The 12,450-nt window shown below is 45.0% G+C and overlaps 1 protein-coding gene and 1 pseudogene across 1 annotated transcript in view; both read left to right on the forward strand.

Annotated features, from left to right (window-relative positions):
* Nucleotides 1-2,922: 2,922 nt before the first annotated feature.
* Nucleotides 2,923-12,450, forward strand: part of L3MBTL4 (L3MBTL histone methyl-lysine binding protein 4) — a 413,756-nt gene continuing 404,228 nt past the window's right edge. Inside the window, exon 1 of the mRNA XM_053913420.2 lies at nt 2,923-3,052. The gene's annotated coding sequence lies outside the window, so the exon portion shown is untranslated. The remainder of the gene's footprint in view (nt 3,053-12,450) is intronic.
* LOC112322608 (calponin-3 pseudogene) lies at nt 8,472-9,374 on the forward strand (annotated as a pseudogene).

A 12,450-nucleotide genomic window follows, 5' to 3' on the forward strand; every position in this document is an offset into this window, starting at 1 on the left:
GAAACTGAAAAAAAGAACAAATGGACAGTAATGGACAGTAACAGGGGATGGGATGGGGGAGGGGAATAATGGGGGAAAAAAGGGGAAGGGTCGTAAAGGAACACATATAAAGGACACATGGACAAAACCAAAGAGGGGTAGGATCCAGGGTAGGAGGCAGGGATGGGTGGGGCAGGGGAAGTGGTGAGGGGAAAATGGAGACAACTATACTTGAACACCAATTTAAAAAAAAAAAACAACCAGAAAAAAGTAAATAAATTCAGCAAATTTAAAAATGGAGTGTTCCTTATGTAAAGCAAAACACTATCTTAGCAAATAGGCAGGTTTCATTGCCACTGAAGTTGACCTTTCAAACACTTGGATTCCTAACCGCCAGTTAACTCTTGAACAGTGCATGTTTGGACCATGAAGGTCAACTGAACTGCGAAAGTCCACTGAGAAAATCCACACATAAGTGAATAGGCACGGATACCTTATAGAACTACCTTGACTCTTGTTTTGATGACCTCCAGAAAGGGATTCTCCCGTGTTTACTATGCCACCAGGGCTTCCTATCTCAACGGAAAAACCATCTTTATCTCTCTAGTCAACATTAACTTTGTTAGTTAGACTTTGTCAAATGCAATTGCATTATAAAAATAAATGCCTAGTAACCATTAGTGTTGTAAACCCATTAGTTCATAGTGGAATGTTGGTAACATTACAATAATCAACAATGTGACTATTTCATTTTAATCTGCAGCTGTTCAAATAAAGGGATTTACTACAACAGCTTTGAAAAATTCTGTAATAAATGTACCAGCGCATACGTGCTTATATTTCCATACAATTTGAACAACAGTGTAGTTTAAAACTGATGTCAGCTTCTTTGAATATAACCATACTTGGTTGTCAACACTATGCACCCATGCATTTGCATTTGTGTAACCCTGGATGAGGTTCTCTACCTGTGTCAGCTGTTTTATTGGCGTATCCTTTGCTTTGTTTAAATCTAACCCATGAAAATAGTGTTTGTTTTCATAAAGGTGAGCCAAATATATTCATATATCATGGTATAATGATTATTCTCTTTTCCCCCAAAAGTGAAGACAAGGTAAAATAAATTCACTGTATTTGAATTTTAATCCTGCTTTCTGTGATTTTGTAAAATATTGATAATCATTTTTTTCCAAGGGTCAGGTGGAATCAGAAGTGCCCTTAACTCTTTCTCTGCTGCAGCATTTTGACATTTATGCCACTAACACCTAGTCTTTAAAGGTAAACAAACACCACTTGGTAGGATTGGGTTACTCTGCAGTAATGGAAGCACTTGTCTTTCACCCCCCACCCCACACCACAACCAACAAAACAGGCTACCTGTGCTCATGTAAATATCAGAGAGGGGGACTTCTCATCCACCCACTGAGTCCCACTCTAATTTCATGCAGTTTTCAGGTAAGTAAGTATGTATAGGTGGTACCCGGAAGTGGCTGTGTTCACAGAATTACAGTGCTCTGCCCTGGCCTGTGCTCTGCTTTGGCAAGATGCCTTCATGTTTCAGCTCGGCCTTGGAGGCTCAGTCTTTACTTTGCTGGAAAGGGAAAGTGCAGTCCAAGAACCAGAGGGAGGAGCTGACTTATATAGACAGAAGTCCCCGCACCCGGTCCTTGATTGACTGTCCTCATGCAAATGAGACCTCCAGATCCTTCAAGTTTGGCCCAGAAGGCACTGTCCTGATTGGTCACAATGGAGTCACTCTGGTCAGTGAAGAAGCTGATGGGGATATAGCGGTGCAGCTCTCACATTGGATGGAGAAAGCCTCAGTGCTAGTGGTTGAAATCGCATTTCAGGAACTCCTTTGTTAGGACTGCCTCAGATGGCAGAAACACAGTGTTGGCAGGAGGGACAGTGTAGGCTTCTAGAAGTACAGTTTGCATGGGAGGTGCCTGTGTAGAAATGGCTGCAGGATTCCGTTATTTATTTATTCTTATAAATTTGAGCCTGGTTAGCCACTGAGAACCCATTCTTATAGGTCTCTTCAAGTATCTTCTTTCTCAGGGTTCACACAACCAAAGGATCAGTCTCACCTGAAAACCAAAGTTTTAGTTCTTGGTTTGTGGTAGTCAACAACCAAGCAAAAAAGATCATCTGGGGTATTATTATTGTTAATCATGTTAAGTTATTGAATTTCTTATTGGAAGCAACAAACTAATATTTGTTTTGAACCTACGAGCTATTATTTGTGTATTGCAGTTTATATACAAGGTACTTCCATGGAGAAAATTCTATTTAAAAGTCACAAGATACAGTTTTTAATTACCATATACTTTTAATTATAAACAAAAATCAATGATTCAATAAATTCCTTTAAATCTCGACAATTCCTTGTAAAAGGCTGAAGTTAATCAGTAAGACTGCAAGTTACCTGAGGGCAGGAGCTCAATTGCTCCCGTTTCCTGTTCAATCCCACGTAGCTAGAGCTGGGTCAGTAAACGTTTGTTCTGTCACTTGAAAAGAGTAATCTTTTACTTTGAAATGATTGTAAAATGAGTGCAGCACAGTCAAGAGCGGAAAGGGGGATTGAGGGGAGGTCGCAAATCTGAAGGATCAACAGGACCAAGAGGAATCAGAGGAGAGAGAACATTGGAAGGCGACCCCTCAGAGGCTGGAAGAAGCAGGGGTGAGGGCCCAGGGGCAGCGTTACCGTAGCGGGGAGGAGTCAGGCAGGAAGTAGCCAAGATTTGCGGGGAGTACTTCTCAGGGAATAAGGAGAAAAAGGCACGGGAAAATCAAGCCGCAGTCACCTTCCTCCCACGTGGGAGCCCCGACCTCGGCGGGTCCCAAGTCCACTCGGCTCCCAGAGGAGCGGAATCCGAGGGAGGCAGGTGCGGCGGGAGCATGCGCGCGGGGCGGGCAGGGGGAGGCTCCGCACCCCAGCCGGCGCGTGCACTCTCGCTCCCCTCCCGCGGGCCGTGCCGGACTAGCGGCGCCGCAGCCACACCCGCCCGACCTCGGTCTCCCTGCCGGTCCCCTTTCGAGGAGTCGCTCTGCGGACGGCTCGGCTCAGCTCACGGTGAGGGGGACGCCGCCGCCAGGCGGGTTCGGGCGGTAGATCGGGTGGGCGGCCGCGGTCGCCAGGGCTGGCTCCGAGCCCCGCGCTTGGCGGAGGGGCGTGCGCGACGCCTGCCTCGGGCCCAGGCCAGGGGGTTGGTGGCGGTTAGGAGTCGCCTCCGCCCTGTCCCTGCTCTTTCTCTTTCGCCGCCGGGCACGCGCCGGGCTCCGCGCGAGGCGCTGCCCCACTTGGGTCCCACTTTGGACGGCCGCGGCGGCCGCACAGCCCCTCTGCCCTTCGCCGAGTTCGGGCGGGGGTGCGGGGCCGCCGCCGGGGCGCCGAGGAGCCGGCTAAGCGGGACGAGCGGCGGGGACGTGACTCTCTGGGGTCCGAAGGGGGCCCTCCGACTGCTGGGTGCCCTGCGCTGGGCATTTGGCTTTTGTTTCCTTTCGGGGCCGGCGTCCCACCGGTCTTCCTTCTTCTCCGCCAACTGTCGTGTGAGCGGGGTTCGGGCTTCGGCCGTGACCCCCGCGAGCGCTTCATCACTCCACGTCGCTTTCCTCCCCTTTCCTGCTCCCTAAGTTCTGCCCTGCCCCGGGGTAGGAACCTTGGAAGTGAGCGCCGGGCGGACCAAACCGTAACTGACGGTTCGAACTAGCTCGTCCTTCTCCCCCAAACTGCCTGGGGGACGCCCTGGCCGGAGTGTCTCCTGCCTTCTACGGGAGCAGGTCGGGCGCACGTCGGGACTAGAGGAGCTGAGCGTACTTGGGCCGGCGCCGCGGTTACCTGCGGGATTGGTGTAAGCGTTTTTTTCAGGAAGTCGGGGAACTTTGAGGGTTTTATCCCCTGCCTTTTATATCCCATAGCGTTGATTAAAGTTCACAGAGTGCTTTATCTTATACATGCCTTTGTCCACTTAGAAGGACCCTCTCAATCTGTCCGTGGCCCACAGTGAAAACTACACAAAAGGAAGGTCTGGTTTTTGTTATTGTTGAGACTGCAGCGTGTGATAAGCAGATAAAGTCAGCAAGGTTACCTGGACCAGCCCTTCTGGGCTATTTCCACGTGGACGAGGACTTCCTACTCTCACTTCAGGGTTACTTGGTCTGTTTGCACTTGTCAGTGACACCTTCTGGATGCCACTGGTGGAGATTCTTGTAGCGGGCTCCAGAGTCAGTCCTTAGCTGGAATAAGTGTAGTGGGGTCTCTTGGTGTTTTCCAGCCCACTTAACTCCGAAAAGGTTAAAGTTGCAAACAGTTTGTGGTGGCTGGAATTTGTTTTAGATGCTTGATAATACAAAGACTTTAAATACGTTTAGTTCTTCACAAGATGAGATTTTTGGAGCAGATAAACTGATTGGATTCTGCTATACCCACTGGGTATGTAATTGTTGAGTAGGAAGGAAGATGAGCGTAAAACTGCTAATAATTATGTTCTGAGGTTGTGAGACACATTGATGAGTTTGTATTTTATGTATTCGACTGCGGAACTGTCAGTTAGCACTTTGCTGGAAGATACTGGGGTCAAAAGAAGTATTAAGCTTGGTCCACCTCTACAGTGAACTCTCAATTTTTTTTTCTAAGAAAGAGCATTAGTGGGAAGCTGATCTGGTGAAGACAGAATTAAGGCAAGTTAAAGAACTGCCTTAACTTTCATTTTAAAGAGAAATCAGCATTTTTGTAAATTCATAAGAATCTTAAGTGAGTTCTACCATCTATACATTTCATTGTAGTAACTGTGTGATTTGTATCTTAAGTTACACTTGTAATTCATCTTTATTCTTCTTAAAATTTCACTTGTCATTTGTACAGTAAACCATCTACTACATGAGTTCATACATTCATATGTTGAGGAGATAAAACATGTGAGCCAAACCACTTGTGAACAAAATATGTCAAGGAACAAACGAGCCGAGACTGAAACAATGTGAAATCAATGGCAGTGGTGTGGAGCAGACAGTGGCCAGAGGCTTCGGCAAGGAGAGGGTTTTTGAGGGGTCTGAAGTGATCAGAAAAGGACTCAGAATGTTGGGCCTTGGGCTGAGTCTTGAGAAGTGGACATTGTATAGATTGACAGGGAGAAGGAAGAGGAGTGTGGGGGACTTGGAGGTAGAAAGGTGTTTCGTGCATCGAACGAGGGGTGATTATGATTTGTTTAAAACTAAGATGATTTGCAGCGCCCAGAGTGGGCACTGTGGGTACACACGCTCTCCCCACCAGTCCCTAACCCTCCCAGACTAGAACACTTGCATTCTATTCTTCATGACCCGGTGTAATTCCTCCTCTTTGAAGGCTTCTTTGGTTCTTAGACCGGAGTTCCTTCCATTGACTTCTACAAAACCAGATTTAAAAAAAAAATGGCCCAGACCTTAGGTTTTGCCATTTTCTGCTTATTTGTTTGTTTGTTTATTTACTTACATTGAGATTTAATTGACATGTAACATTATATTGGTTTCAGGTGTACAACATAATAATTTATATGTATATTGAAAAATAATTACCTCAATAAAGTTGGTTAACATCCATCACCACAAAAAGTTTTTTCTTGAGATGACAACTTTTAACTACTTCTTTCTTAGCAACTTTCAAATATGCAATACAGTAGTGTTAACTATAGTCACCATTAACTATGGCCATCATAGAAAGTTTTATATATTTTTCATGATTTAGTTTCTGTCTTTAAGGAACATACATGTTTATTAAGGGAAGGAACAAGACCTTACTTCTGTTTTTATTCAGAATGCTTTGCTCTGTGGTCCAAGTTTAGCTTAAATGACAGTAACCGTTCTGTGCCTGGTGTGGTACTTGACATGCGGTCAGGTGCGTACTGGACAGACACTTGTGATTGTAGGACTGAATCCATGTGTGAGCGGGCAGCTGCTGAGCAGAGGTGCGGGTGATACGAGCAGCAGTCAGGAAGATCAGTCTGACTATGAAGGAAGATTTGCTGATGGGAGGTCCTGGAGTCCTTCCTATGAAGAAGAGGGGGACCTGAAAGTCACTGGGCGGGAGGCTGCAGAGGTAGCACCACCCACAGTCTTACGGAGGAGGTGGGGAGTTCGTCCCCTCTGCCCCTTTACCCCAGCCATTTCTTCAAGTGTGGTATAGGTTCCCTTTCTCTAGAGCAGACAGAGCAGACAAGACTTTGAAATCATCATTAGGTAAGGGTTAATTGTTTCAATTACTTTAATTAAAAAAGAATGCTGCTGCTTTGAAATGGGACGTTGGCAGGAGGGCCAGGTTGGCGGGTTGGGAGCAGGGTGGAGCAGATTGTGTTCAGTCTTTAGAATACTGAATTGTAAGAGACACTGACATGGCCGATTTGGAGAGAGTAACTCAGATGTTGGGCCAGAGAGAGCCAAATAGGAAATATTCAGCTGGTATGGGGGTGTCACTAAAAAGCCGAGACAGAGTAAATAAACTAGGAGAAAGGAAAGAGCAGTTTTATGACTGGGGAGTGGGGTACACCAGAGGAGGACTCTGTGAGGGAAGCTAGGGAGTGGTCAGCTGGGAACGAAAAATCAGGTGTCACAGTAACAGGGAAGCTGGCGGAGGACCATAGGGGGAAGTCCCAGTTAGGTCTGGTCAGTTGCTGATGAAAATCAGAACTGAGAAGATGAACTTGGCTAGAAAGAGGTGATCTCAGTGGTAAGGCTTCAGCGTAAGCTGTTGGTAGTGTTTTCCTTTCCGTTTTAGGTACATAGATGTCCCTCTTCATTTGAATAATGTTTTGTGGTTTACAAAGCATTCCTACCTATAGCATTGTGAACATATTTTGAGGATCATTTATTATAAGAACATATGTCCAAGTGAAGAAAACTATTTGGGACCATTAAAAAAAAAAACACCAATGGACTGTTCACATACTTCAAAGTGGCCCTTACATCAAATATTAAAAATACGGATATTATATATAAGCAGAATAAAGCAAAAACAATGAATTAGAAGATACTTGGGAGAAATGAAGCTCTTCAGTTAATTCACACACATAGTATCTTTTATTTAAACATCTGCACTACTGTTTTTGTTTTTAGAATAGTGCCTCAGAAGAATTTATCTTTATTTTGCAAATACACCTTTCACAGTAGCAATGAAAAAGTGAAACCTTTCCTCTGAGCTCTTCAGAGTCGTCACTGCTACCCTGGCCTGTGCGTGCCTTCTGGGGAGGATGGCGCACGGTAAGGCCCCTGTTTAGCATCACCTGCTGAACCTGTATGTTGTGTTGATTTCAGCTCATGTGTGAAGCATTCTGTTAATGAAACTAGCCATCGTGGAGAATGCTTATGCATCAGATCATTAAGATGGATCCTAAGTGATGAAAGTGTGGTTGCTGCCCCAATTAATAATTGAAAATAAGTCGTCTGGAAAGTGTCATGTGGGGGCTGTGGGAAGCAGAGCAGCAGTGCACGCGTCTGTTCTTTGTAGCATACCTAGCTAGAGAGGTTTTTTTTTTTAATTTTAATTTTGTATTGTTATTCAATTACAGTTGTATGCCTTTTCTCCCCATCCCTCCACCCCACTCCAGCCAAACCCCCCTCCCTCCCCTACCTCCACCCTCCCCCTTGATTTTGTCCATGTGTCCTTTATAGTAGTTCTGTAATCTCCTCTCCTCACTGTCTCCTCCCCACTCCCCCCTGTCCATTGTTAGATTGTTTTTAACTTCAGTGTCTCTGATTATATTTTGTTTCCTTTTTTTTTTCTTTTCTTTTTATTATGTTCCAGTTAAAGGTGGGATCATATGATATTTGTCCCTCACCGTCTGGCTTATTTCACTTAGCATAATGCTTTCCAGTTCCATCCATGGCATTGCAAAGGGTATAAGCTCCTTCTTTCTCTCTGCTGCATAGAATTCCATTGTGTAAATATACCATAGTTTTGGGATCCACTCGTTTGCTGATGGGCACTTAGGTTGCTTCCAGTACTTGGCTATTGTAAATTGTGCTGCTATGAACATTGGGGTGCACAGGTTCTTTTGGATTGGTGTTTCAGGGTTCTTAGGGTATAATCCCAGTAGCGGAATTGCTGGGTCAAAGGGCAGTTCCATTTTTAGTTTTCTGAGGAAATTCCATACTGTTTTCCACAGTGGCCTCATCAGTCTGCATTCCCACCAACAGTGCACTAGGGTTCCCTTTTCTCCGCATCCTCTCCAACATTTGTTTGTGGATTTGTTTATGTCGGCTACTCTGACTGGTGTGAGATGGTACCTCATTGTGGTTTTAATTTGCATCTCGCTAGAGAGGTTTTTAACTGGAGGGACAGATGCACAGTGTGACACTTTCATTCAGAGTTTTTTGTGTGTAAGCTATTATGGTAGCTTTAAAGATGAGGATAGCTGTTTAGATTAAATCATCATTGCCGTAAAGAACCTAAATGGGGACTGTTCCTGTGGTGGCAGCAGGTAGAGCTTAGACTGACAGGTACGGGCGGTTGCGAGATTGCTTCCAAGTATGGTCGCCATGCGGAAGAAGATCTCTGCACCTGGATAGAAGAGGCGACAGGCATGGGCATCGGCACCAACTCTCAGCTGGGCCTGAAAGATGGCCTAATCCTCTGTGAATTCATAAAGAAGCTACAGCCAGGCTTGGTGAAAAAGGTCAATGAGTCCTTGTTAAACTGGCCTCTGCTGGAGAATGTTGGCAACTTTATTAAAGCTGTTAGGCCTTCCCAGGCCTATGGTATGAAGCCCCATGACATATTCAAGGGAAATGATCTTTTAGACAATGGAAACATGACCCATGTTCAGACTATGCTGGTGGCTCTAGCCAGTCTGGCTGAAACAAAAGGATTCCATACCACCATTGACATTGGAGTGAAGTATGCAGAGAAGCAAACACAGTTTTCAATGAAGGAAAATTAAATGCTGGCCAAAGTGTCTTTGATTTGCAGATAGGAATGAACACATGTGCCAGCCAGGCAGGTATGACAGACTATGAACCAGGAGGCACCCAGAATCCAAACAGACAAACCTTTTGAGAAGACCACGATTAGTCTGCAGATGGGTACCAGCAAAGGGGCCCGCCCGGCGGGGACGTGAGCGCCAGGTACCAGAAGAGACGTCTATGACCAGAAGCTCACCTTACAACCAGCAGACAGCTGGACAATTTCTCTATAGATAGGTACCAACAAAGTCGCTTCCCAGAGAGGAATGAGTGTGTATGGGCTCTCGTGGCAAGTGCAATAGATGATCCTAAACATTGTGCTGTCAACAGAACCTGCCATCCACGATGGAAACCTAGGCACAGAGACAAATGGGGTGGAAATCAGTGATGGTGGTTAGCAGGCAGAAAACCCAGATGAGAAGCATGGCGGCTGCTACTGTGGCAACCCAGACATTGATTGCTAGTCACAAAGAGGAGCTCAGTACTTAGGCTGTTGTTTTTATTCAATGAGAACCAAGCTAGCCTTGACTAATTTTTATCTTGTCTTCCTAAAACACTATCGTGCTTATTATACCTAAAAGAAATAGTGCTTCCCATACATTCCTTTTTCCTTTTTTTGCCTCTTCGTTAAATAGTTGCCTTTTCCTGCTGTAACAGTAAAATCCTACAGCATAACCGATAACTCGCATATGAGGTAAAAAGGAATACTCTGAAAGCGGAGTACTCTTGTACAGCCGATTCTTTATCACAGATCCATGCATTTTTACCATCTTTTACTGAAACTGCTGTAGGAAGCTTTTTTCTTTCTTCTTCCCTTTTTAAAAAAAAAATTATAGCTTAGTGTCTGGTTTCTACATGGAAGACAAACTCATTCTTTCACACAGCTAAAGGTGGTGTCTGCCAATTAAATTGAAGATGCAGAATTTTAGAAATTTATATATCAATGTTTCTACAGTATTGTTTGGTAATTTTTAAATAAAGTCATGATCTGTGTGCAAAAAAAAAAAATAAAGGACCTAAGTTGGGGGGGTGAGGCATTTTTGCTGGGTGTCCACTTTGTGTCAGCTGCGTACTGTGTGAATGGGGCTGATGAATGCAGACATAACCTCTGCCTTCAGGGAGCATGTAGTCTGCTGAGGGGGACAGATACTAACAATCTCTGAAATAAATGTCTAAGGACAAACTTTAAGTATACTATGAGAAAAACAACAGGTGTGCCTATGTACAGGTTTGTGGGTCCGAAAGGCCCCGGCGAGGATGAATAGCTTCAGAGAGAAGTGTGTGTGCAAGGCACTCAAGGTAGTCTCGGTGCGCTGGAAGGAGGGAGAGAAGGCTTGTGAGGCAGGAAGGCATGGACTGGGTGGGGCAGTGGCTGGAGGGCTAGTCGGGGCCTGAGCATGAAGCCCCAAGAAAACCCTGTTAGGATTGTGCGTTCTATTTTTCTTGCCCCAGGAGGGCTTTGCAGAGTCTGAGCAGGGGTGTGACGTGATCTGCTTTCCGTTGGGAGAGGCCCACTCTAGCTGCCAGCTACAGAATGTTGTGCAGGTGGCAACAAGACCAGTTAGGATGCCATTGCAGGGATTCAAGTGGGAGTCGTGGGGCTTGGGCCAGTGAGATGGGTAAGGAGATGGATAGAAATGGAGGGACTTCAGGAGTATTTTTAGAGGTAGAATTTACAAAGTGGTTGATGGGTTGGAGGGTAGAGGAAAGAAAAGAATCTGAGTTACTCTCCTGAGCTTTAACACAAGAAACCAGGTGAATTTTCATGGCTGAGCAAGACTGGGGAGGAGCAGACCTGGTAATTTTACTTTGCCCATTTGTCCAGTGTAAGGCCTGCTGGGTATAGGTTATTTTTTGGGAGACAACTTGGTGTGGTTGTGATAGTGTCAAGCACACAGCACTGTCCTCTCTGCACATGTTTCTGGAGTTTAGCATAAGTTTCTTCCCATTTTCGGTGGCTGCTTAGCTCACACCAGGTTTAATGGCCATCCTGCACAGGAACCTCAAGTCTGTCTGCAAATGGACAGTGTGTCTAAATACATGTTGTCTTACAGCCTGCTATCAAGGAGCCTTCCAACAGTTTCAGCCCTAACCAGGAAGGTCTAAAGTTGCTGGATGTACCGCATGGACCATTTATTACTTAATTTCCCTACAGTGTGGCACCCCAACACCGGTCCTAACACTGGGAGACTCTCCAAGTCCCTCAAAAGTCTCTGGTATGACAGTTATGAGCCATTGCTTTTTCTTCATGGTTCCTTCTTTTGAGTACATTGCATTTAAAAATGGGACTTTCTTAAGTGACAACATTTAAAAAACTGCTTTTAGTCATTACTATTGTAATTTATTTCTACATAGAAACCAAGAAGTTTTATAAATATGACTACAGGCCTGCATAAATGGATCCAGGTTAGCACTGATGCCAGTCCAAGGCCTCCTTCATAAGATAAGCTGATATTCTGCCCTTGCCTTTGTGTTTTTAGATCTAGCCATGCACGGTACACTTGCTTGGTGCTGTTAGGCCGATGGAGTTATGACCTAAATCCAGGGTCACCAATTTGGATGTCTAATGGGGCTAGGCAGGTAGAAGAAAACACAGAATCCTCTTGATTTTGCTTTCATTTTCTCACATTGAAAACTTAGCATAGATGCTTGTCTATTATAAGAAGTTCTTTAAGTACAAGGACAGTGAGAGGAGGAGATTCCCCACAGTGCTCCCACACTGTGGGAGCCCACACTGTGCCCCCACAGTGGAGACAGTAGGGAATGGTGGAGACGGGCAAACTAGGGATCTTGTATGGGCTAAAGCAGATAGTTAATTAAAAAAAACCCCTCAAGACAAATACCATATGATCTCACCTTTAACTGGAACATAATCAACAGAAGAAAAAAGCAAACAAAATATAACTAGAGACATTGAAGTTAAGAACAATCTAACAATAGCCAGGGGGGAGTGGGGAGGGGACAGTGAGGAGAGGGGATTATAGAAGCTACTATAAAGGACACATGGACAAAATCAAGGGGGAGGGTGGAGGTGGGAGAGGGAGGGGGGTTCGGCTGGGGTGGGGTGGAGGGCTGGAAAGAAAAGGCATGCAACTGTAATTGAATAACTATAAAAATTAAAAAAAAAAGAAAAAAAAGGAAAAAAAAACCCTCAAGTTAGAAATCTACATTTTTAAGATGTGAAAGCACCCTATTTAAAAATACTGGCTCTAACTGTTTGGGACACTGCTAAGGTGAACAGCGCGTTTGCTGACCAGATGTAGTTTGCGGGCTCGGCCAGTTTACAGCCTGTGACTTATCCATGATTAGCTGAAGGTGCTTTCCTTTTAATCAGGTTGTTTTTCTTACTCATTATGAATGCCTTTCTTATTTATCATGATGGAGAATATCAGCAAACACACCGGCTTCTTAGCCTACTGGTTCCTGCCTTATGAAGTCTGATTTGATTAAATCTGGGAATGAGAAGTGGGGAGCGGGGTCAAGCCTTGCGGCTCTGTAAGGTAGAGTTCTCAAAATTTGGGTGTAACCTAGACTTGTTAA

The sequence above is a fragment of the Desmodus rotundus genome, chromosome 10, assembly GCF_022682495.2.
Source record: "Desmodus rotundus isolate HL8 chromosome 10, HLdesRot8A.1, whole genome shotgun sequence".
Lineage (NCBI taxonomy): Eukaryota > Metazoa > Chordata > Mammalia > Chiroptera > Phyllostomidae > Desmodus > Desmodus rotundus.